The sequence below is a fragment of the Nicotiana tabacum genome, chromosome 3, assembly GCF_000715075.1.
Source record: "Nicotiana tabacum cultivar K326 chromosome 3, ASM71507v2, whole genome shotgun sequence".
NCBI lineage: Eukaryota > Viridiplantae > Streptophyta > Magnoliopsida > Solanales > Solanaceae > Nicotiana > Nicotiana tabacum.
This window is the reverse complement of record NC_134082.1, coordinates 63,967,237-63,994,578: the sequence shown is the minus strand read 5'-3', so window position 1 is coordinate 63,994,578 and position 27,342 is coordinate 63,967,237.

Below are 27,342 nucleotides of genomic sequence, written 5' to 3'. Positions count from 1 at the left end.
ATGTGAGTTTATGTTTTGGTTTTTTAAATTTTTTGATTTAGTTTGAATCATGTATCTTTGCTATAATTTTGTTGGATTTAATTTGAAGATCAATTGATTCTTTGAGTTTAGTGATTTGAATGTGTTTATTTATTTTGTTTAAGTTTAATTTGAATTTGAGCTCATGCTTTGAATATATTTGTTTGTTATTGTTGATGAATCTGAAAATAGGTTTGTTATTTAAAAAGCATTGTTCAGTCAAAATAATTCAAGTTGTTTCTTTGTTGTTCATCATTTAGTTTGAATTTGTTCATAAAATTTGATTAGGAATTGATTATAGCTGCTATATTTTGGTTAGAATTGATTAGCTGAATTGTTTATAGCTGACGGGGTAGATTGGTAAATTGCAGTACGTTCAGGGGTAAAGTGGTAATTTCAGTAAGGGCGGAGGGGTATTTTTGGAATTAAAAATCTGAACAATTATTTATTTTTGAGTGCTCTGTCCATTAAGATTAAATATTTTTTTTATAATATTAAAATAGTATATGGTGGGGGACAAGACATAATGGTGGGGAATAATGCAATTGTTTAATATAGGCATGGGAAACAAGATATAATGGGGGGAGGATAATGTATTTGTTTAATATAATGGGGGACAAAACATTAGGTAGTGGGATTAAAAGGGGATGAGTGGAAGATAGTGGGTTTTAATTTTTAAAAAATGCTGAAAGATGGTAATAAATAGGGGACTTGGACAGATTTAAGGAGGAGAGAAGAAAAAGAGGAGAGAAGAAGGAAGATAAAAAAAACTGAATATTGAAGAGAGAGAAAAATTCCGAAAATACTAAGACTCCAAAAATAAAAAGAAAAACATTCTGGAAAATCAAAGGAAGAATAGTATACACCTGATATACAATCTAAATACTCTGATATACGGATTCAGAAATTAAGGGTTGAACATTAATTAGTCTTTCAAAATCTGAAAAGATCCCCTTGGCTTCTGTCCGTTGATTGTTGTCGGTGTTTCTGGATTTTTATCTTGATTTTAAAATCTGTCACTGGTTTCTCGTTGCTGGTTGTTACCGGTTGCTGGGGTTGTTGTTGTTGTATGCTACTGAATTTCTGCTGATCTCCCTTTTCTTTTGCTTTCAATATCAGGTACACAACTGTAATACTAGCTGTTGCAAGCTAATAATGTGGAAGCATGAATACATATGAAGAATTGAATTTTGAAGTTTTAATGTCGCTTTTCTTTGTTCCTTTTATTGATTGTATTTAGGCTATTTCATGTATTACTGAATAATAATTGGAATAAGAGAAAATAACATAAGTTAGTCTGTAATGAATCTGTTTGGCAAAACGGGTTAATTCACTAGTTATGAAGGTTTCAAGATTATCAATAGTAGGTTAATCGTGAACAAGTAGCTAAATTTAGCTAAGGTATGAATTTAAACTGAATTTCGTGAATTAGGCATTAAGGCACGATTTGAGTTCAAACAAGATTAGAAGAACGTTTAAGTTTAATAAACTTTCTAATAAGCATTAGTAATTATGGTTAAATATAGTTTCAAATGGTTGTGAATAATTAATCTCAATAGTTTTTTTTATAACAATGCGAGTTTTAATCTAGCTATATTTGATTCTTTTGAATATTAGTTGTCGAATTTTTATTTTATTTATAATTTCGAATTTTTGAGTAAAATTCCTTTTCATCAATATTTGTATTAATCTAGCAATTAGTATGCCATGCTTTCTTAAATAAATAAATAAAAAAAAAGCTCGTAATTAATTAGGATTTTCTTTCTTTATTTTAGAGACTAATTTTAATAGAAAAATGTAGTCGCTTTAAGATTTGTCCATTTAAAATAAATGTGGCCAGCCTCGCCTAGTAAAATATGTAGATTGCGGGGCCTTCACAAATGTATGCATTAATTATTTAGAACATCGGAGTTATCCGTCTAGTAAAATTTTACGGCCTTTCCCAAAACAACAATACGCTAGTCGCTCCAGGTGCGTCTTTAACAAATTATTTTCTTAAATATGGGTGTGCATTTATGTAACCCAAATCCAAATCTCAACGGAGTCAAAATGTGTCGATAACCACGGGTGCATTGATTGCGACGTGGTTTGAAATACGTTTTCACAATGTTGCAATTCTCCGTAAAATAATAACAATAAATAAAAAAATAATAAAAGCGGTTAAAGGATAAAATTTGCACATAAGTTTATAATATGTATTATATCAGATAATCAAGCCGAATATAACAGTTGAGCGACCGCGCTAGAACCACGGAACTCGGGAATGCCTAACACCTTCTCCCGGGTTAACAGAATTCCTTATCCGGATTTCTGGTTCGCGGACTGTAATACAGAGTCATTCTTTTCCTCGATTCGGGATTAAAATTGGTGACTTGGGACACCCTAAATCTCCCAAGTGGCGGCTCTGAAATAAATAAATAAATCCCGTTTCGATTGTCCTTTAATTGGAAAAAACTCCCTTCCGCGCCCTTTTGAGGCGGCGCGGGCGAAAAAGGAGGTGTGACAGCTCTGGCGACTTTGCTTGGGAATTACATAACCCAGAACCACTGGTTCTGGGTTAGAAATTCGAGCTTAGAATAACTGTTCTATTTGGCTTTGTTTATTATCTGATATTTTTATGTGACATGTGCTTCATGTGCAAAATGATGTGTGTTACCGCTTTGACATTATTTGACTGTATATATAAACTGTGTCGAAACCCTTCTCTTCTTACCTCCGGGGAGAAGCTCGCTGGTCGAGACTCCCTATTCTGTTAGTGTCATACCTTGAAATAAGAAAGAGGCCGGACAAGTTACAAAACCGGACGATCCCGCGGGTCCCCGGTACATAGCCCCCTCCTCGACTAGAGTTGTCCGCTCGGGTACACAGTCTAGAACAAATACCCAGGTTATGAACCTAGAATAACTCAGCTTCATGTCGGATCCCTAGTAGGAGCGTTTGTTTGCATCATGTGCATTTGACTTTGGAGGCTCAACACAGGGGTTGGGTCTGTCTAGGACAGGTGTACCGAAATGAAAAGACCATCCTGATGCATCCTATTTGTGTTGTGCATTTATTTGTTCCGAACCCGCATGTTGACCGGTTTTTGAATTTCGGAACGTCGAAAAAAAAAAGAAAAGAAATAGAGGTTAGGGAATTAATTATTTATTTTTGAAAAAAACCAATGCCCAAATACTGTCAAAACTCTGCCGAAATTTTGAGAAAATCAAAAAAAAATGTCTTACTTGTTTATTTTATTAAAATCAAAAGAAAAATAGAAAAAAAAAAGTCGTTGTTCTGTCTTGTTTTTTTTAAAAAAAGAAAAAAAATAGAAAAGGAAAATAATTTATCTTGCCATGAAAAAGAGTCTTGTTTTTAAAATATTTTTTTATTTATTTATTTGTTTATAAAAATGCCAAATTTAAAAATTAAAAGAGTCGTGCATTGAACATGGTTTTGTTATTTGTTGCAAAATATATATGTGTATATATATATCCAAAAAGTTTTTCTTTATTTCCAAAAATATATATATATATATATATATATATATATATAAAAAGTATTTTTCTTTATTTATTTTCTAGAAAAGTTTTTTAGACCCCCAATTTTCAAAAAAAAAATCCAAAAATATTTTCCATTATTGATTTCTTTAGAAAGTCTTTTTAATTGTTTTTACAAAAAAAATAAAATAATAATAATAATAATAAATAATAAAAATAAAAAATATTTTCTTTTAATCCGAAAAAATTTTCATTCGTCTTTCAAAATTGAAAAGAAAATTCTAAAAAAAATATTTAAGTAAAATTCCAAAAATATTTTCTTTCTTCTTTAGAAGTTTTTCTTTCGAAATTCAAAAAAAAATCGTTAGAAATCTTTCTTTGCAAAAATGATCCCTTTCTTCTTTATAAGTCTTTCCTTCAAAAAAAAAAGAGGTTAGTTTATTTACTTTATTCATGATCCCGAACTACGCGGGTTTGATTCTCACCGGATGTGAGATACGTAGGCAACCCTCATCGGGTCCAACTCCCATTTTGCTAAAATAGCCAAAAACAAATAATAAAACAAAACAAAAAAAAACATGTCAAATTTTTTCGGGTGATGTCGAACCTCCCCTTTTGCAAAAAATAGCAAAAAAAATAAATATATGTCAAATTTTAATTTCATCATAAAGAAGTCGGGTGACGCTGTTTTGTCAAGACATAGTCGAATGTTCCCGAAAGGGACGCCGGAAGGCTGACTTTGCATAAACAAGCCACTTTTTGGGTCATGTTTAAGATTTGGTCCAGTTGACCCACACAGCCTTAAAAATCTTCGTCCCCGAGGCGTTAAAAGGCCGTGTTTGCAATATTGAGTTTTCTATTTTGAAAAACGATAAAAAGAGTCATAAATAAGCCGGGATGATGCCCGCGGTCAGAGCAAAAGCATATTAGAAATGGTTACTTGCCTAAGAACATTGCATTCCCCAAGGTGCAATTACAATATCTGTTAAGACTCTAACACTGACAAGTTTGTTGTTTTTCCAATCAATATCAGTTAGTTTGTTAAAGCGCACTGGCACCGTACCATTATCAAACAAGATCAAAAGGGCCCATACCAAAAAGCATGACTGGTTCAGACAACAGTGTTGAGTCGGAAAAGACGGCAAATCAGATGTTGAAGGAAGCCATGGAAAAAATGGAAAAGATGAGGCTGGAAATGAATGAAATGCAGATAGCCTTAGCTAAAGCCCAAAAGGGGCATGAATTACCTGTTACTCCTACTCTCCAACCAGGACACACGTCAGAATACCCCTCTCCCGGTCCTTCAACGAGTTTCCCAAGCCATCACTACTATCAGGGAAGAGAGGCCTATGATCCCCAAGCTCCACCACCCAATCAGAATCCTCCTCCACCAAATGTTCCCGTCTTTGTGGCGCCTGCCCCAGCCCCATTGCACAGATCGTCTAGTGAGCCATTGTTTCAGGATCACGATACACAATATTACCCCCCCAAACTCACATTCAAAGCACCCGAGCCACATACCTATCATCCCCACTTTGAGGTCCCGGCGGAGATTGAAAAGCCGGCTAAGAGCCCAGAACAGGACGAGGTGATGCGGAAATTTAAAAGCCTGGAGCAGTCCTTCAGGAACATGCACGGGTTAGGCAACCAGGTCAGCGTGGCTTACAAGGATCTATGCCCTTTCCTAGACGTCCAATTACCAGCAGGGTTAAAGATGCCCAAATTCGATTTATACGAAGGGCATGGCGATCCTATGACACATCTACGGGGCTTTTGTAGCAAAATGAGGGGAGCGGGGGGCAAAGATGAGCTACTGATAGCTTACTTTGGCCAGAGTTTGAGCGGGTCGGCATTAGAGTGGTATACAAGACAAGATCCGAGCAGGTGGTACACCTGGGATGATCTGGCACAAGCTTTCGCAAGACACTTCCAATACAACCTTGGGATAGTCCCAGACCGTCTCACATTGTTAAAGATTGAGAAGAAACCCGGGGAAAGCTTCCGGGAATTTGGGTTCCGATGGAGAGAACAGGCAGCCAGAGTTGATCCCCCAATGAGAGAGGGAGAAATAGTAGATTACTTTCTACAAACTCTAGAGCCGACTTACTTCGGTCACTTGGTGACGTCAGTTGGCAAATCCTTCAATTAAGTGGTGAAAATGGGCAGTATGATCGAAGAGGGACTTAAGTCCAACAAAATCCTGAGCTATTCGTCAATTAAGGCAACAACTCAGGCCATTCAGAGCGGCACGGGAGGTGTGCTCGGGAAGAAGAAGGGGGAAGAAGTCGCAATAGTCGAAGCGGGTACTTGGTCCAGATCTAGAGGTCCTTCACCCTACTACCAATCCAGACCCCCACAACCTTACTACCCACTAGAGCCAAAATTTTCTGTCCATCATGCCCAAACATATCCCCTAGCTCCACATAATCCACCTCAGTATTATCCTCCGAACAATGTCCGGTCACATGTCCAACCATCAGGTCACCCCCTATGGCGAGCGCTAGCACCACATAATGTATTCTTGCCTTCACAACATTTTCGAGCACCCAATGACCCTAGAAAATAGGGGCAGGGAGGGGAACAAAGGCAAAGAAATAGTTTCATGCCGATTGGGGAGTCCTACACAAGTTTGTTTAAAAAGTTAAAGATTTCTGGCCTGATTGAGCCGCTCCTTGGCTATACTCCAGACCCATATGCAAAAGGATTTGATCCTGCTGTATGATGCATTTACCACTCTAATGTCCAAGGACATAGCATTGAAGACTATCGTTCTTTGAAAAAGGAAATAGAAAGAATGATTCAGGAATGGGCAATTGTGATCAATGACAGTGACAGGGAGCACGTGAATCCTCTTGAGAACTCGTTGACTGATGTTGATGATGCTTAAGTTGGTGATGGTCTTGGCAATGTTGATATAGAGCTCAATGGTTAAAATGCTATGCTTGGTAGTTGGAAAGATACTTCATTTTTGGGTCAGCCGGAGAGGATCTTTGATGGCTTATTTTGTTGTCATTTCTGTTGTCTGGATTATTTTTAGGGTTGTAATTCGAATATTGTCTTGTGTCAAACCCTCTTATCCTTCCATTTTGCCACAATGGTTTGTTTAAGTTTTGTCCAGGTTATTTTAGGATTTTATTCTGGTTTGTTTTTGTTTGTTTTGTTATTCAAACCATTTCACCGGTAGTCTAATGCAAAATCCGGTCTTTTATTATTTCCCGTCCTCTTTTCGTTTAGTTCTTTTATCATTTTGTTCAGCGCCGATTCTAGTGACATGACATGCGCACATAGTTTGGGCCTAATCCTAATAGTTAATCATAAAACCCCGGAAATGTGATCAGAACATTTAAAGGAAATAAGGACGGTTTGAGATTATTCGGAGCTCGAGTCATACGGAACTAGGGCAAGTAAAACACAAAGAAAACCGTTAAAAGCAAGATTCGTCTTTCATGATAATGAGAGTGAGAGTGTTGCCCATCAACGCTTTAGAGATGACAAATGAAAAGGCAAATGTGTGAATATAATTGTCAAGTCCAGCACCATCAGAAGAGGCTACAAATCTTTGTTTAAATTATGATGTTTGCACTTGGCATGTTTTGAAGACCGGAATGGCGAAGGCATTTTATTCTGCTATCTAAACAATTTATCCTTCGTTAACCCTTTGAGCCTTATTTGTTTTCTTTCATACCCCTCATTCGGAATCAGTAGCAAAGGTTAGAAATACAAATGTGGAAGAAAAAGAAAAAAAAGGAAAAGAAAACAACAAAACGACAAAAGAAAAATGAAAATAAGAAAAAAAAAAGATAACAAAAACAAAAGAAAGTCAGAAGAAAACAGAGGAATTGGGAACTACGTTTGACCTGATTCCTCAAAGAGGATACATAGGCGCTTCACGGCTCGGTCATAGGGTGCATAATGGCCATAATGGTCAGAGTGTGCATAGTAAAAAAAATTAAAAAAATCCCCAAGCAAGAAACGGGGGCAAGGGTTGCGCTTGTTGTAAGCAAATATGGTTCCGAAGGTTGTAATTTTAAACCCCAAATTTATTTTGTTTTTTAGCCTTTAATACCATTTCTTTCTAGCCTATCCAAAACCCACATTACGGTCCAAAGAAAGACCTTCTGATCAGTCTTCAAAAGATGCCAAGTCAGACAAATGAGAGTCTTATTGGTGAACATAACACTCTGTTACACAGCAGAAAGGACTCTAATCCCCAGTAGAGAGAGTCATATCGGCAACACTCCAAATCCCTAGCTGGAAAGTGATACAAATGAGAGAGTCTTATCGGTGAAAACCTTCGCGGGCACCATAAGGCGATGAAAGCTGAGAGAAAAAAAAATGAGAGAGGCTTGATAGTGAAAACCCTTCGGGCACTACAAGTTGAATAAGATTGAGAATCAGATGGGGAATTGCCAAATGAAGATCTTGAAAAACGATTGACGGCAGAGGATAGACCACATGCGCATGTCATGATTATTAGAGTCGGTATCTGCGTTTGATAGGTTTTTATTTATAGTTTCTTTTGTTAAAGAGTCATCTTTTTTCTTTGTCTTTTTATTCTGTTCCCTTTTCATAGAAACATTGCCCAGTAGAGTTTGTTTGGTCAGAACAAGTGAGAAATGACTTCAAAATCTGCCATCAGCTTTCCAATTATGCAAGACCATATCCGATTAGAACATCCAAATGGTCTAAATCAAGAAAGAACAAAGCAAGGAGAACAATGAGCATGATTTGGGAAATTCATACGAGACTAAAAGGTCGGGGAAATGCCAGTTTCCGAGCTATGCTGCAAAAGAAGAGGGATATCCCCATCAGAAAGGGATTATCCCCAGCAAATAATATCATCCCCAACAAGTTTTGGAACGCAGAGCAGGGAAGGAAAAAGGGAAAAGCCATCCCAGTAGGAGTATCACAACCAACCACCGCGTTTTAAACTAACAAATTTTGTTTGATTTGAAACAGGTAAAGGAAATGGCAATGATGACGGAAATGCATGCCACAAGAGATTATCAAACTGGGGCAGAAAATTTTCCTTTCATTTAAAATTTTCTGGAAGTCAGGTACCCATTTGGGGAAGAATAAAAGATAGCACCAGTTTCAAGGGAAGTGGTCTTTGAACCAGTGTTACCCCCAGCATAACAAGTTTTAATGAAGGAAGTTGTTCCCCAGCGGACGGAACAAAAGGATGAAACTTATGCTCGAAGAAGCAAAAGGCCGGCCAGTGCCATTCCCAGCAGCCTTCCGAAGAGTGAAGCACTAGTTTTGAAGAATCAAAATCCCCCAGCAGTGTTATCCTCGACAGCGTTATCCCTAGCTGATAACATTTTATCCCCCAACAGGTAAGTAAATAATTCCCCAACAGTGTTATCCCTGGCAGTTGTGAGGGAAGACAACACAAGTTTTTAAGGAAATGGTTCACGCATAGGAGGCGCACTTCCTAAGTTTAGTTTTACCAATAGGAGACGCACTTCCTAAGTTTAGTTTTACCAATAGGAGGCGCACTTCCTAAGTTTATTTTCAGGCATAGGAGACGCACTTCCTAGTTCAAAATCATTAAGGTTTCACCCATAAGAGACGCACTTCCTAAAAGTTTATTTTTACCCTAGGAGACGCACTTCCTAAGTTATTTTTCCCATAGGAGACGCACTTCCTGATTTATTTTTACCCATAGGAGACGCACTTCCTAAGTTTAATATCATGCATAGGAGACGCACTTCCTAAATTAAGATTTCATGCATAGGAGACACACTTCCTAGTTTAAAGTCATTAAAGTTTTACCCATAGGAGACGCACTTCCTAAGTTTATCTTACCCCATAGGAGACGCACTTCCTAAGTTTACTTTTACCCTATAGGAGACGCACTTCCTAAGTTTACTTTTACCCCATAGGAGACGCACTTCCTAAGTTTACTTTTACCCCATATGAGACGCACTTCCTAAATTCATTTTCATGCATAGGAGACGCACTTCCTAAGTTTTATTTCATGCATAGGAGACGCACTTCCTAAGTTTAATTTCATGCATAGGAGACGCACTTCCTAAATTAAGTTTGTAGGAGACGCACTTCCTAGTTTGAATCATTGAAGTTTTCACCCCTAGGAGACGCACTTCTTAGTCTGGTTCATTTAAGATCATTTGTAGGAGACACGCTTCCTAGTTTGAATCATTTAAGTTTCACCCCTAGGAGACGTACTTCCTAGTCTGGTTCATTTAAGTTCATTTGTAGGAGACGCACTTCCTAGTTTGAATCATTGAAGTTTCACCCCTAGGAGACGCACTTCCTAGGCTGGGTCTTTCAGGTTATATTTTGCTTTAGGAGACGCACTTCCTGATTTTGGTTCATACAAGTTTTACTCGTAGGAGACGCACTTCCTAGTTGGGTTCATCCGCCCTTGAATAGGATATTTTGGGTTCATCCGCCCTCGAATAGGATATTTTGGGTTCATCCGCCCTCGAATAGGATATTTTGGGTTCATCCGCCCTCGAATAGGATATTTTGGGTTCATCCGCCCTCGAATAGGATATGTTGGGTTCATCCGCCCTCGAATAGGATATTGTGTGTTGTTGAAATTAGGAGCCCGCCTGAAGAGAGGAAAGGCGTTTATTTTTCAAAGTTGTTGAAGTCAGGAGCCCGCTTGAAGAGAGGAAAGGCGTTCTATTTTTAAAAGTTGTTGTTGAAATCTCGCCAGCCTAAAGAAAGGAATGAAATTTTATTTTCAAAAATGTTGTTGAAGTCAGGAGCCCGCCTGAAGAGAGAAAAGGCGTTTTATTTTTAAAAGTTGTTGAAATCTCGCCAGCCTAAAGAAAGGAATGGCATTTTATTTTTCAAAGTTGTTGTTAAAATCAGGCACCCACCTGTATAACGAGAGGAATACTTTTCAGTCTTTACATTTCATGTCTCAGGCGCCCACCTACATAACAAGAGGAATACTTTTCAGTCTTTACATTTTATGTCTCAGGCGCCCACCTGTATAACGAGAGGAATACTTTTCAGTCTTTACATTTCATGTTTCAGGCGCCCACCTGTATAACGAGAGGAATACTTTTCAGTCTTATACTTCAGGTCTTGAAATCAGTAACCCCTCCGGAAGGCAGAAGGTTACAACAGGAATCCCCAGCAGGAAACAATAAAAATCCCCAGCACCGGGAAGCAGAAGGTTGCAACAAGAGGTCCCAGCATAAGTCCAAATTCAGAAATCAGAAAGAAAGAAAAGATGCGTCTTGAAAGAAGCGGCCTGTGAAGCTTAATCCCCAGGGGAACCACCGAAATCTTAATGAAGGAAGCCATATCCCCAGTAGACCGAACAAAATGATGAAAACTGGTATTAAGAAAAGCAAAAGGCCAGTGTCATCCCCAAGTTCTCGGAAGAAAAAGCACCGGAAGAAACACAAGCCGACAATAAAGCAAGGCAACAAGAACAAGTTGAAGATAGATGAGATCTTATGATCCGTAGTCTAGCCTAGCTTCTTGTTTTCTTTTAAGCACGGTGTAACAAGGAGATCGGTAAGCAGTGATAACAGCAGTAACATTGCAGTCCCATGGTAGTCCCAGCTACCAAAACTTCCCGAACTACATTGACCTGATTCTTGTTTAGCCCAGGATATGTAGGAAACCTCTGAAGCAAAGGTTCGGTCAAATCTTTCAAAAATACTTCACACGGAGTACTCGAACGGGCAAAAATCGCTCGTATCCGCTCACTTTATCTTTGCATGAAAACCCTTCATGTTTTCGGACAAAGAGGGGCAGCTGTGAGCACGTGATTTTAACCCTATATGAGAATCACTCCCAAAAATTCAAAATAAAACAATTTTTCTTTGTGTGCAATGTTTGTATTTTTGTGGTATTTTTGTATAATTATTTGTATTTTTGTCTGTGCATGTTTATTTGTTTAAATTAATAAAAATATAAAATATGTCGCATTTTCATTTAGTATTTATTTAAGTTTGTTTTACAAAAATGATAAAATCATAAAAAAAAATAATGTACGTTGCATTTTTAGCATTTAATGTCCAAATGTACAATTTTATGCTTAATTATTACTTAATTGTGCGTTAATTGTTATTGGGAGTTAATTTGCGCTTTTATAACTTAATAATAATTTAAGGATTTTTAGAATTTAGTTTTAGAAAAATAAAAGAAGAAAAGAGAGCAAAAATATAAAGAAAATCGGAATTGGGCTCTTCTTCAAATTCAGGCCACAAGCCCAAAAAATACCCAACCTTCCCCATGACCCGGTTCATTTCAAACCGGGTCGACCCGGACCATAACCCAAATACCCAACACCCCCCTATCTTACATTTGACAAAAACAAAAAACAAGAAAAACCCTAAAAAATCCCATTCGCCCCCTCTCTTTCTCTCTTCTCCTTCACTATCCTAAAGACCCCAAAAAACTACAAGTAGCCATGGCTGTTGCCCTCCCCCCCTTCCCCTTCACCCCGTCACACTCACACACACACACACATCAACACATACACACACATACATAGTGCAAAACCAGCTCCACCATGAACAACCAACGTTCATGGTTGTTGCTTCCTCCTTCGTTCTTCGTCCAAACAGACCCTGCTGCTCCTCCTTCGTTCTTCGTCCATACAAGACCTCGCTGCCACTGCTTCATCTTCTTCGTCAAGCTCGAGCTTGAGCTCGACACTCATGTCTGCTGCTGCGTCTTCTTCTCCACCCCGTCGCACGCTGCTGCTTCTCCTCCTTCACGGTTGTGTTGATGCTTCTTCTTCTTCGTCATTGTCGCTACTACTCCTGCTACGTCCATCCATGGACAAGATCCTCACTGCCATGGCTGCATCTTCAAGCTCGAGATCTCGTCGCACCATGGCTGCTGCTCCGCTCCTGCTAGGCTCGTCGCTACTGCTGCTCCATCACTGCTGCTGCTCGATGCTTCTTCTTCTCCAGCTTCGCGCAGCCATGGCTGCTTTGTTGCTGCTACTCGATGCTTCTTCTTCTCCAGCTTTGCGCGGCCATGGCTGCTTTGTTGCTGCTGCTTCAGTTCTCGTCGTCGCCAAACACCCCTCCATCGAGCTTCGTCTATTGTTTAAGTTTCCGGGAAGATTCGAGTGATTTTGGTGCAATAATTGTCTCTGGACAGATTTGCTTTCATTCAAGTTCTTCGTCATTTCGATCCGATTAGTGGGTTTGAGTTTCATTTTGTCCGTATTTTGTTTTGATATTCTCGGATCTAAAATCGGTGAATGTTTGATTCTTGTTTGTTCGTGTTCATCGTTTAATTAATTAGTTTTTCAGTTTGTTCATGTGTTTTTATTAAAAGAAATCGTTAGTTTAATTTTAATGTTATTAGATTCAAATTGAAATTTAATTAATTAGTTTTTCAGTTTGTTCATGTGTTTTATTTATTAAAAGAAATTTTTAGTTTAATTTTAATGTTATTAGATTCAAATTGAAATTTAATTAATTAGTTTTTTAGTTTGTTCATGTGTTTTATTTATTAAAAGAAATTTTTAGTTTAATTTTAATGTTATTAGATTCAAATTGAAATTTAATTAATTATTTCTTCAGTTTGTTTCATGTATTTTTATGTATTTTTTTTAGAAATTTTTAATGTTGTTAGATTCAAGTTGAAATTCAATTAATTATTTCTTCTTCGGTTGTTTTTATTCGTTTAAAAGAATTTAGTTGTAATATAGAAATATGTCAGTTTAATCGCTTGAATCATCCATGTTTGTTGTTTAATATAGATTTAATTCATGTTCATTTTTTGTTTGAAGTTCGTTTTTAATCTAGTGATTTAATGTGAGTTTATGTTTTGGTTTTTTAATTTTTTGATTTAGTTTGAATCATGTATCTTTGTTATAATTTTGTTGGATTTAATTTGAAGATCAATTGATTCTTTGAGTTTAAAGATTTGAATCTGTTTATTTATTTTGTTTAAGTTTAATTTGAATTTGAGCTCATGCTTTGAATATATTTGTTTGTTATTGTTGATGAATCTGAAAATAGGTTTGTTATTTAAAAAACATTGTTCAGTCAAAATAATTCAAGTTGTTTCTTTGTTGTTCATCATTTAGTTTGAATTTGTTCATAAAATTTGATTAGGAATTGATTATAGCTGCTATATTTTGGTTAGAATTGATTAGCTGAATTGTTTATGACGGGGTAGATTGGTAAATTGCAGTACGTTCAGGGATAAAGTGGTAATTTTAGTAAGGGCGAAGGGGTATTTTTGGAATTAAAAATCTGAACAATTATTTATTTTTGAGTGCTCTGTCCATTAAGATTAAATATTTTTTTTATAATATTAAAATAGTATATGGTGGGGGACAAGACATAATGGTGGGGAATAATGCAATTGTTTAATATAGGCATGGGGAACAAGATATAATGGGGGGAGGATAATGTATTTGTTTAATATAATAGGGGAAAAAACATTAGGTAGTGAGATTAAAAGGGGATGAGTGGAAGATAGTGGGTATTAATTTTTAAAAAATGCTGAAAGATGGTAATAAATAGGGGACTTGGACAGATTTAAGGAGGAGAGAAGAAAAAGAGGAGAGAAGAAGGAAGATAAAAAAAAAGCTGAATATTGAAGAGAGGGAAAAATTCCGAAAATACTAAGACTCCAAAAATAAAAAGAAAAACATTCTGGAAAATCAAAATAAGAATAGTATACACCTGATATACAATCTAAATACTTTGATATACAGATTCAGAAATTAAGGGTTGAACATTAATTAGTCATTCAAAATCTAAAAAGATTCCCTTGGCTTCTGTCCGTTGATTGTTGTCGGTGTTTCTGGATTTTTATCTTGATTTTAAAATCTGTCACTGGTTTCTCGTTGCTGGTTGTTACTGATTGTTGGGGTTGCTGTTGTTGTATGCTACTGAATTTCTGCTGATCTCCCTTTTCTTTTGCTTCCAATATCAGGTACACGACTTTAATACTAGCTGTTGCAAGCTAATAATGTGGAAGCATGAATACATATGCAGAATTGAATTTTGAAGTTTTAATGTCGCTTTTCTTTGTTCCTTTTATTGATTGTATTTAGGCTATTTCATGTATTACTGAATAATAATTGGAATAAGAGAAAATAACATAAGTTAGTCTGTAATGAATTTGTTTGGCAAAACGGGTTAATTCACTAGTTATGAAGGTTTCAAGATTATCAATAGTAGGTTAATCGTGAACAAGTAGCTAAATTTAGCTAAGGTATGAATTTAAACTGAATTTCGTGAATTAGGCATTAAGGCACGATTTGAGTTCAAATAAGATTAGAAGAATGTTTAAGTTTAATAAACTTTCTAATAAACATTAGTAATTATGGTTAAATATAGTTTCAAATGGTTGTGAATAATTAATCTCAATGGTTTTTTTTATAACAATGCGAGTTTTAATGTAGATATATTTGATTCTTTTGAATATTAGTTGTCGAATTTTTATTTTATTTATAATTTCGAATTTTTGAGTAAAATTCCTTTTCATCAATATTTGTATTAATCTAGCAATTAGTATGCCATGCTTTCTTAAATAAATAAATAAATAAAAAAAGCTCGTAATTAGTTAGGATTTTCTTTCTTTATTTTAGAGACTAATTTTAATAGAAAAATGTAGTCGCTTTAAGATTTGTCCATTTAAAATAAATGAGACAAGCCTCGCCTAGTAAAATATGTAGATTGCGGGGCCCTCACAAATGTATGCATTAATTATTTTGAACATCAGAGTTGTCCGTCTAGTGAAATTTTACGGTCTTTCCCAAAACAACAATACGCTAGTCGCTCTAGGCGCGTCTTTAACAAATTATTTTCTTAAATATGGGTGTGCATTTATGTAACCCAAATCCAAATCTCAACGGAGTCGAAATATGTCGATAACCACGGGTGCATTGATTGCGACGTGGTTTGAAATACGTTTTCACAATGTTGCAATTCTCCGTAAAATAATAACAATAAATAAAAAATAATAAAAGCGGTTAAAGGATAAAATTTGCACATAAGTTTATAATATGTATTATATCAGATAATCAAGCCGAATATAACAGTTGAGCGACCGTGCTAGAACCACGAAACTCGAGAATGCCTAACACCTTCTCCCGGGTTAACAGAATTCCTTATCCGGATTTCTGGTTCGCGGACTGTAATACAGAGTCATTCTTTTCCTCGATTCGGGATTAAAATTGGTGACTTGGGACACCCTAAATCTCCCAAGTGGCGACTCTAAAATAAATAATAAATCTCATTTCGATTGTCCTTTAATTGGAAAAAAACTCCCTTCCGCGCCCTTTTGAGGCGGCGCGGGCGAAAAAAGAGGTGTGACATTAGTCATATGGTTAAGCAGATTCCCTCTCACTATTTTATTATCCTTTTCAAATTTCTTGTTAGCAATATCATCAGCAACAACAACATTAACATAATTAGAACTATCAGCAACAACATCAGTAGGAGGATCGTTAAACAAAACATAATCAACATCTAATTGTTCAAAGAAAATTAGAAGTTTATCGGACTAATGATTATAATTGTTTCCATCTAAAGGCTCAAGCTTTGACAGATTAGGAAGTATTTTGTTCAAAGTGATGGCCATTAGTCAATATTATATGTAAAAATCGCTTTCAAATTGTAAGAAAAATGAGTAGATAATATTGACTAAGATAATATTGACTAAGATAATATTGACTAAGAACAAGAAGGAAAGAAGAACAACTTATCAAAAATACTACATCGTGGCAAGCCACTGCCTTGAAAGCGATTTCGGCTCGACTGGGTGCAAATCGTTAAGACCGATCGCTCCTCAAGGTTCCACAGAACCTCCAAACACGTGCACTTGTGGCTGAAAGTTTAGAGTTTGCACAGAATAGTCACCCAGAATGACGAGAAGATGAAGGTATTTGTTGGGTTGGATAATTCACAAAGAAGATTTCCTTTTTATAGGCAAAGTTGTTGGACAGTTACAGATGAATGAATTAATCTGTAGTTGTTACAAAAATTAAGATGGAGTTGTTATAAAATTAATCACAGCTATTACAAGAATTAAACTTTTATAGAAATTAAAGCATGATAGTTACAAGGAAATAAATGGAATGTTACAAAATTCAATTCAAAGAGAATGAATTTGGACATATTCTGATAAGTTAAAAAATGAAGAAATAATTTTAGCAAAACCATATTTGGAATAGGCCTCAAGTATATCTCGGGGGGGGGGGAGGGGGAGGGGAGGCAAATCGACCAATTTTGCCTTCTTGACTAATTTCTCTTGTGCGCGAGACCACTCCCGTTTACTAGCTCTTTACAAGCAATTCAATATAAAGAGAAGGAAAAGACTTTCCACCACCAATGAGGGACACTTTGTCTTTCACAAAAGACAAAGAAGTAAAGAAAGAAAAAGGACCACAATAAAATCTTTGACTTTGCATTATAAATAATACCAACATGTCAGAGAGGAAATGTTCAGTGTCCCATGTTGCTTGACGGGTGTTGTTTTCGTATATGATGTTGGACAATCAGAGGCGGATGTAGTGCGGAACCTAACCCATAACTTTCGACGTGGAGTAAAAATTTGTATGTAAAAATTTATTAAAATTGCAAAAATAATATATCTGAACCCATAATTTTAAAAATATAATGGGTTCAATGTTAAAAATTATAAAATTGAACCCAATGATTGACGGGTGTTGTTTCCATATATGATGCCGTACCATCGTTATTTCATGAGTTAACTTTTACGATTTAATTAATTAGGTCTGCTGTCCATTTTCTTAAGACCCTCACCCAATTAGGCTTTTGATTCCAATAATTTAAATATGACAACATTTGTTGGCACTCTTTAAGGAATGAACCATTTGTGAAGAACTGTATGGTTATCGATCGAGTAGTCACTACCAGCTAACTTGGCAGTTTTATAAACTTTGATGATCCATCAATTGCGCACGGATATCCACTGTAATATAACATGATGGTCAATCATATATCCTCTGAAGACAAGTAGCTTGAAAACTAATTTCAGTTAACTTTTATCAATTCATATCCTTGATGGGCTAAAAGTGCTTAAACTTCAAGTTTTTTGGGTCAGATGTTAAGGTCTGGAAAAGTAATATATCGAGATCCTTTTCAAATGATATGTAAGCATTACTATCTAAAAGGGCCGGGAGGGGGTTGGAGATTGTAATCATGTCCATATATATGTCTCCTTGCAAAGTAGCTTGTTTTTCACACCTCAGTACAAATTGTTTTTAATAAAAAGTCCACCAGCATTAGATGGGAATAAAGTAAACTCCTCTCAGTTTGAGTTATTATGAAATGTTTGTACAAGAGCCAGTCTTTTGTAGACATGAGGTGATAATTTAGCTACTAGAGTTACAAGTATTTGATTCAGATATTACAATTACATTTTGTCAATCACGAAGATACTCGATTTCAATGTATATTAATATATGTTTACCATGAAAATAATAACAACAATTAAATTTGATTTTGTAGTTCTAAAAATACGTGATCTATTTTTATACTAGTCGTTAGGGCAATAGATGCTAAGTGAAGTACTTGGAATCAAGAAAAGAGCTTAAAAACGAGATGTTAACCGAGCCAAATGGCTGTCGATCGGGGCCTCAAGCTTGCTTATTCGGGGCCTCGGGGTCGAGTCTGATGCTTGCCGAGGGTAGTCGATAGACGACTAACAATTATAATCAAATCAATGACGGCTCTGTATGGCCAATAATAAGCAATAAATGATGAACAATAAGTAGAACACAGTAAATATGAGCAATAAATGAAGTAATGAGATCAAGAGAATATGTTAGAAAGCAGAGAGAATTTTCTTGTGTATTTTTTATTGAGCAACAGGTGACTACAAAATGATAAGGATCCCCTTTATATATGAGGGGAAATCCCAACGTAATACAAATACATTTATTACAATGATATGGAGATGGGATAGCTAGTTGATATCATGATTCGGGTCTGAATTTAGCTCACTAGACTTTGTCAGCTCTAGTTATGGGCCTTGGGAACTCCTCACTTTTCCATCATAGCCGTTGGGCTGCATCGCCCCAAGGTCGAGCGTCGATAGCCCTCGAGGGAGAACCTCCACCCTAGTCTCGAACCTGTGAAATATGCTTACGAGGCACCACAACAACGGAATATTGAACCCTCCGATTTTACCGTATACAGATAGTCCTCACGTTTATTAGACTGAAAGTGATAAGAATCGACCTTGAATTCCTGCCCCTATGGTACTTCCGTAACGACGTCACTCATAAGGTGCCAAAAGACGGCGTACACATAGCCCTTGAAAACCTTTGCACTGATTACGACAGTTGGTTGTCATTTGCCCTCCTTCAATGTGCGTGTGGAGCCTCTATAAATACTATAAATACTTCTATTCTCGTTCTTTACCTTTACGTGTGTTCTTTCTTCGAAACGCAACTTCCCTTTCTCTTCTGAAATCTTTTAGGAATGGCGAAAACTTCCGCCTCTGCTTCTCAGGAGAACGTGACCTCCTCCTCTTCGCTTCCATCTAAAGGCAAAGCGGCAATGCCTCCTCTTGCTGAGGAATGCGTTCCAGGATTTTTTGCAACGGCTTCCGATTTCAAGGTCGAGAGATGTGTCTCAGTATATTAGCTTAATAACAAACGTCGAAAGGGTGAGGACTGATTGTCACTGGGGGACGCGGTGATTGTGGAGATCCCTACTCGGGAGGAGGATATAACGACATACAAAGTCGATTTTCTCAGTGAGTATACATACCCATTTATCCTTGGGCCAGTAGGGCCATCCTTGCCTCCGATTGATCCCGTGATTCTCGACTTCTGCCAACGGTATCAAGTGACCCTCGGCCAAATTCACCCTTCATTCTGGCACATTGTCTACATGATCAGGTACTATGTGAACATGATTGAGGGGATTCCCTTCACCCTCGATCACCTTATCAAGATGTATAGCCCCCATCTCTTTCGTGGGGGTCTGATTAAGCTCCACTACCAAGCTTCGAGGGCCCTTTTTGCTTGCATCGAAGAAGTAGGGAACAGAGGGTGGATGAGCCGTTTTGTCCAAGATAGGACTTCAAACCTGATCCCGGTGGAAAGGATGTCATTCCCCGAGAGGTGGAACATGGAATGTAAGTAGATATGTTATTTAGCATTTCTTGCTTCTTTTTAGGTACATTTTTCCACGAACTTAATTTCTTCTGCTAATGCAGCCATAGCAATTTACCCCGGCGCGGTCACGGACCTCTCGGTTGGGTCGGTCGGCTGGACTTAATTTGCCCATATATTGAGGGAGTGTGGCGTGATCTGTCCTAAGCCCGATGAGAAGCTAAGGACTATGGTGAGCCTTTACCCCTGTTGCAGTCGTACCTTTTAATCTGAATTGCTACTGGTAGCGCTCTCACTCCCTGTGTTTACCTCTTGCATTTGTGTAGGTCTAGGGGAGGTCCCCTTGATGAAGGGAACATCACTTGGTGAAGAGGGTACTTTGGGACCCGATGAAGGGAAGAAAAGACAAAGGGAACCGTCGAATGAACCTTTACAATCCAAGAATATCAAGGTGGAAGAAACTAAGGTTGACCCGGCAGCCCTAACTCCGGAAGCAGCAAAAAGTCCCCGAGTTGAAGGTGAGGGGGAAAATAATTTCTTGATACCGTCCGAGGGAGAGGAAAACCTGATCGACCCTCATGCCGTAGAGATAGTGGCTCCTGAGCCGAAGCATGATGTCGTCGCAGTCCAACTTCGAAATGGAGTGGCCACTGAGGGAGCATCGGGTGGCATCCCTGAGCCGGCCGATGGCCAAAATACCCTTCGAGCTGGGATGCATTCGGTAGGTGGTTCGGAGGAGCCCAGTTCTGGAGCCCTGCATGGACAAGAGATGGCCCTAATTAACCTTGCTGGTGTCGTTGTCGTGAGTGATTCCCCTCAGGGAATGATCTTACCTCCTAAGGGAATGTAAGATGTCCCGAATGAAGAATCTTCCGATGCGGGGGTGCCTATCGGAGACAGAGATGTTCCTGAAAGGCCTTCAGCCTCTCCCGAGGGAATTCTTGAGCTCGATGCTTCACTCGTCTTCGGCGAGATGAGCAGGCATTGTGAGCAGGTAGTTCTTGTAAGTCCTGTCTGTCGTTCTGATCTTTGTCTTTCTAACTTGTCTTTTTCATGGCTTCAGGCCAAGGTTCTTTACAATTACACATTTGCCCGATTTCAGGCTGAGGTGACCCGTCATGAGCGTGAGAAGGCTTATCTTGTTGAACAGGTTAACTAGTTTCCGTTTGCTATAGTCTGAATGTTTGTCAGATCCCAGTGTTTTGACATCTTGGATCTGATTCATGCAGTTTGAGAAGGAAGGTTCCCTGCTGAGGGAGGAGCTCCGAGCCAGAGACTCTGAAGTCCTTGAACTCAAACGGCGCGTCAGAGAGATAACTTGTGAGAGAGATACCCTCTAGGAAAATATGGCCTTAGTTAGGCGTCAGCTTCAAGATGCGAGGGAGGATAGTGACAAATATAGAGGTTTCCACTCTGAGTTAGTTAATGCACTATCCGGGATCAAAATCGAAGCTGAGGTGCTTATATCTGTGCACAAAGAGGGTGTTGTTGGAATAAACGCTCAAACCAAGAGAGTGCCTGAGGAGGCTGAACTGAAATTGACTTGAGCCGTGGAGCATGCTCGGTTAGAATCTCGGAGGCGGACTCTTGAGGACATGCGTGCAGGGGATATCAATCTGTCTGCCGAGCTCGAGAGGGTGAAGACCCTAGAGAAGAAAGATGCTGCCCTGTTTGCTTTCGGAGGTGTGCCGGGTAGTGGCTTAGAAGACGATGAGAATGAAGGTGGAATCCCCCGAGGAGAAGAGGCCGTTGAAGGTCTTGGTACTATAGCCGAAACCATTGGGTCACAACCTTCGGCGGAGCCGTCAAAGACGCAGGCTCGATGATAGATTAAGGTTCTATTTAGCCCCTTCCTTGTAAGGGTTTTTCAAAAGCCTTGTAAATATACCTCTGCGACCCATATGTATAACATGCTTTTCGTTTTCTAACATTTCTTTTCTCCTTTGCCTTTGAGAATAATATGTGATACTTTTGATAATTGATTTGAGATCTTAGACCTTGGGTTACACCCTCGGGATTTTGCTATTGCTGAGCGGCCCATAACGGTCGAAAGTCGGTCCCCGAGTGTTCACGGGTTAGACCTGGCTTTTATACGTTGGTTCACTGTGACATTCGATTTTAGCGTTGGCGACAGTGGCTCTTACACGTTCGGTCGGTACGACCTTCAATTTTAGTGATGGCGACAGTGGCTCTTACTATTTTGCTCGTAGTCATGATTAGTCTGACTGTTTTGGGTTCAGTCCCCGAATAGTGTTTTGACTCGAGCTCATTCGACCCTCAAGTTTTTGAATTTGAAGCAGGCCATTAGGCTTTTACGCGTTGGGTCAGTACGACCTTTTGTATGGGCTACGACAATGGCTCTTATGATTTTGCTCTTAGGCATGTTTAGTTAACTGTTTTGGGTTTAGTCTCCGAATCGGGTTTCGACTTGAGCTCATTTGACCCTCAAGTTTTTGAATTTAAAGCTGGCCCTTAGGCTCTTACGCATTGGGTCAGTACGATCTTTTGTATGGGCTGGCGACAAGGCTCTTACGCTTTGGGTCAGTACAACCTTTAATTTTAGTGTTGGCGATACTGGCTCTTATGTTTTGGGTCGGTACAACCTTTTATAGGCTTTATTTTTCTCTCGTTAAGGACTTTTTAAAATTGTGTTTGCCTGACTCTTCGACGGTTTGATAGGAACCTCGATTGTGAGCCGTTATATGGCGATGATCGAGCACCTCGGGAGGTTTTGCTCGGTGGCTGAGTATCTCGAAGCCTTATAGTTGGAGCTAACATGGTCGAAGCTCTTTGCCTATGTCGAGGGTAGACTGTTTAACTGGTTCTTTTCGAAGTATATTCGAGGTAATTGAAGGCCTATGATTTTATAGCAACGGTCTGGCGTCCCCGAGTCGCGTTAGTTTTGCTGGTACAGCCTTGTGACCATACTCATTTGTGTTTGGCCGGAGCCTTTCAGTCCTGAGTGAAGTAGTTTCGGTGTCTATATCGAGGGCATGCCTTTTTAAGGGTCTTATAAGTTCAAAAGAGCCTTAACTTTGAGATCGGGTTTATGCCTTTAATAAGGTCTTACAAGTTTTACATGCCTTTGAGGTTTTACAGTTTTGGATACTTGGTACAAGTATTGTTCATGCCTTGCTTGAGGTCTTACAGATATTGTCACTTGGTGCAAGTGTGGTTTATGCCTTGCTTGAGGTCTTACTGATATTGTTGTTGCCTTATATAGGTGTTATGAGACCGAGGTTGCCCTCATGTGGTCTTATGGCTTCGGGTTTTGATAAGTCGATGGAGGTGGCGATTCACGACAGTCCCCGAGTCGCCAAGGATTTCTCGGCTCGGGAGCTATTACTTGTAAACTTGGTATTGCCTCATTGAGGGCTTATGATTTCAGAGTTTCCGACCCAGAGGTCATGTGGCCTTGAATTTTCGATGCCAATCCCCGAGTGTTCGGGACGTTTTTGGCTCTCGAGCTATTTTGTGATCTTTTTGTTGCCTTATTGAGGGCTTACATGTTTGAAGCTTCGACCCGGGGGTCGTACTATTTTGAGTTGTTGACGCCAGTCCCCAAGTATTCGGGACGTTTTTTGCAAAGAAATACCGAGTTTTCTTGAAACGCAAAATGCTTTTGGGAAGTATACTTTGATTATTTGGTACAGGTATACATGCCTTTGCTGTTAAGGGCTCAATTGTTCTATACGAACACGGTTCGTTCGACCGTTTGGACCGGTACATTATTGCCCTATCGATACCCCTTTTGGCATATCTTGGCTTCTCCGAGTAAGTGACTTTCCGGGGGGATGCCCCCCGGTATTCAAGGTTGATTGCAAAGGGAGCCTTGAATAGTTGTTGAGTCTTCCTTAGGTGGCATATGGATGTTGCCTCATTAAAAACCTTGCCGGTAAAACCCTTCTAGGTGGCGTGTGGACCAAAGGCGGACTAGTTAAATATTCAATTCCTTTAAGGTGTGCTGGCATTCTGGAGTCCACTCGAAGTTGTTTTTCTTTTTGAGTAAAGAGAAGAAATGATGACTCCTGTCTGATGACCTTGATATGAATCTGCCCAGAGCCGTTATCCGCCCTGTCAGCTATTGCACGGCCTTTACATTATTTATCATCGTGATATCTTTAATGGCCTTGATTTTGTTGGGGTTGATCTCGATCCCCCTGTTCGATGCCATGAAGCTTAAGAATTTGCCCGAACCCACTCTGAAGGCACATTTCTCGGGGTTAAGCTTCATGTTGTAACTTCTAAGGATGTCGAATGTTTTCTGCAAATGAGTCAAATGGTCCTCTGTGCGCAGGGACTTAACTAGCATGTCATCAATATAAAACTTCCATGGATTTTCCTATTTGATGCTAGAATATTTTATTAACTAGATGTTGGTACGTAGCCCCTGCGTTTTTCAGCACGAAGGGCATTACATTGTAACAGTAGGTACCATACTTTGTGATGAACGAAGTATTTTCCCTATCCTCGGGGTTCATATGAATTTTATTATACCCCGATTAGGCATCGAGAAAGGTGAGGGTCTCATGATCGGCCGTAGCATCGATCAAATGATCGATGTTAGGTAAATGGGAACGAATCCTTGGGGCACGCCTTATTTAAATCTTTATAATCTACACACATTCTTAATTTATTTCCCTTTTTGGGCACTACCACTATGTTGGCCAGCCATTTGGGGTACTTTACCTCTCTAATAGACCCTATTTTAAGGAGTTTCGTTACCTCGTCCTTGATGAATGCATGTTTTACTTCGAACTAGGGTCTTCTTTTTTGCTTCACCAATTTGAACCTGGGTTCAACACTCAATCGGTGGGTGGTTATTTCCTACGGGAGTCTTGTCATATCTAAGTGGGACCAAGCGAAACAGTCAATGTTATTAACAAGGAATTGAATGAGTTTTTTTCCTGAGTTTGGGGGTTAATCCCGTTTCTAGATATACCTTCCGATCCGGGAGATGCTCGATCAAAACAGCTTGCTCCAGTTCTTCAATTATCGATTTTGTTGCATCCGACTCTTTGGGGGCAACGAAAGTTTGAGGAGCAAGGAAATCTTGTTCATCATCCTCGGGGATCTGTATGCTCCCAGACTCATCCGAGGTGGAGTGTATGGGATTCGATGCCTCCTGGTAAACCGCGAATATTTCTTTTTCCGCATGTTGTTCTCCATATATGGTTGCTATACCATACTTTGTTGGAAATTTCATCATCCGATGCAGAGTTGACGGCACTACCCTCATGCTGTGTATCCACAGCCTGCCAAGCAATGCATTGTACCTCATGTCACCGCCGATGATGTGGAACTTGGTGTTCTGAACTGTACCGTACATGTCAACCAAGAGGGCGATCTCTCATTTCGTTACTTCGTCGGCCATGTTGAAGCCGTGGAGGACCCGGGAGGCGGGTACGATCTGATCGAGCAACCCAAGCTATTCTTCTACCTTTGATCTGATTATGTTGGCCAAGCTGCCTAGATCCACAAGCACACGTTTAATTCGAATGTTGCTTAAAAGAAATGAAATTACCAGCGCGTCGTTGTGTAGTTCTGCCAAGGTCTTGAGATCCTCCTCGTTGAATGCAAGGGTGCCTTCGGTCATCCAGTCTCGGATCGACCCCTCTATTATAGCGAATATTTTTATCCGTTTGATCATGGGTCCTTAGAGAATGTCGGTCCCCCCAATAATCATATGAACGACATGCCGAGGAATCTCTCTTTTTGCCCAGGTTGGATTTTTCCGAGTTTCCCGCTGAATTTCTTGGCGTGCTCCTTAGTTAAAGTGAGGACCGACGTTAATTCATTGGGTGTTGTAGGAGGTCGTACTTTTGGGAATCGGCTCCAGTTTGCTCTTAGGGTTTCACGGTGGCACACCCATACCTGGAATAACCATACCGCCTTTTTCATAGTTTTTGAGGCTGTTATTTTCAGGTACATTTATTGGTTTAGGCATTTTCACCTGAAATCAAAGATCTTGGACAAGAAAAAGTGTGAAAGATAACTTGCGTTGTGTAGTAAAACCAGCAATAAAATAATCACTATTATTTTTAGCCCCACGGTGGGCCCCAAACTGTTTACCGTGAAATGGTAACAACAATTAAATTTGATTTTGTGGTTCTAAAAATATGTGATCTATTTTTATGCTAGTTGTTAGGACAATAGATAAGTGAAGTACTTGGAATCAAGAAAAGATCTTAAAAACGAGATGTTAACCGAGCTGAATGGTTGTCGATCGGGGCCTCGAGCTTGCTTATTCGGGGCCTCGGGGTCGAGTCTGGTGCTTGCCAAGGGTAGTCGATGGACGAATAACAATTATAATAAAATTAATGATGGCTCTTTATGGCCAATAATAAGCAATAAATAATAAACAATAAGTAGAACACAATAAATATGAGCAATAAATGAAGTAATGAGATCAAGAGAATATGTTAGAAAGCAGAGAGAATGTTCTTGTATATTTTTTTATTGAGCAACATGTGACTACAAAATGACAAGGATCTCTTTTATATATGAGGGAAAATCCCCAAATAGTACAAATACATTTATTACAAAGATATGGAGATGGGACAGCTAGTTGATGTCATGATTCGGGTCTGAATTTAGCTCACTAGACTTTGTCAGCTCTAGTTATGTGCCTTGGGAGCTCTCCACTTTTCCATCATAGCCATTGGTCTGCATCGCCCCGAGGTCGAGCGTCGATAGCCCTCGAGAGTGAACCTTGACCCTATTCTCGAACCTGTGAAATATGTTTACGAGGCACCATAACAACGGAAAATTGGACCCTCTGATTTTACCGTATACAGTATAGTTCAATGAAACTCCACTTTTAAACATTTGATACTACATAATCGGAATGTCAAAAATGAAAAAGCCGTCGTAGGAATTGCGTTATACACGACACAATTTATAGCCTATTTGGCCTAGCTTCTAAAATCAACTAATTTTGCGAAGTATTTTTTCAAAAGTATTTTTCTCAAAAGTACTTTTGGTTAGAAACAGTTTGTGTTTGACTAATTAATTAATTTGAAAAATATGTCTGAGAAGAAATTGGTGTTTGTCCAACCTTTAAAAAAAATAATTTTAAGTGTATTTTTCCAAAAAGTGTTTTTCAAAAAAGTTCTTCTTGGGAGAAGCTACTTTTTTGCTTGTGGGAGAAACTAATTTTTTTTTCTGCTTCTCTAAAACTCCTTTTGCTTCTACTCAAAAAAAACTTTTTTCTTCTAACAGTTTAGCCAAATACTTCAACTTAAAAAAAAGTACTTTTGACCTTGAAAAAGCTTGGCCAAATAGGTTATTAATTTCAAATGATACACTTGTGACAAATACTCAAACCCGTCGTGTTAAAACAAAGATTCCTTAATTGAATCTTGTTTAACAACTCCATGGTAATTTAATTTGGGAGATCTTATAAGTTCAAATTTTTTAGGACCATAACATTAGAGAATCAACGTTTCCTCTATTCAAAATCTAAAAAACCATTTTAGTTACGCTCTTGTATAATATAAAGAACAAAAGATCAAAAAGAGCTGGAGAGAATATCTGAGGTAGGATTCTGTAGAGTGACAATAAGAATGACTTATCTGCCAACTTTTTTACTATCGCCTCGAAAAAGTCACACTCTACTTTACATAAAGTTGCCCGATTACGATTAACCTCTGGATAATGGAATTGTTTTGGTCTTAGGAAAAATGGTCAAAAGTTCTTAGAACCATTTAGAGACAGATAGAGAGTTGTAGTGATATCTCTTTGTATATGGTTAAGATCGGGCTACCCGATCTTGCTATTTAATTGAGACCA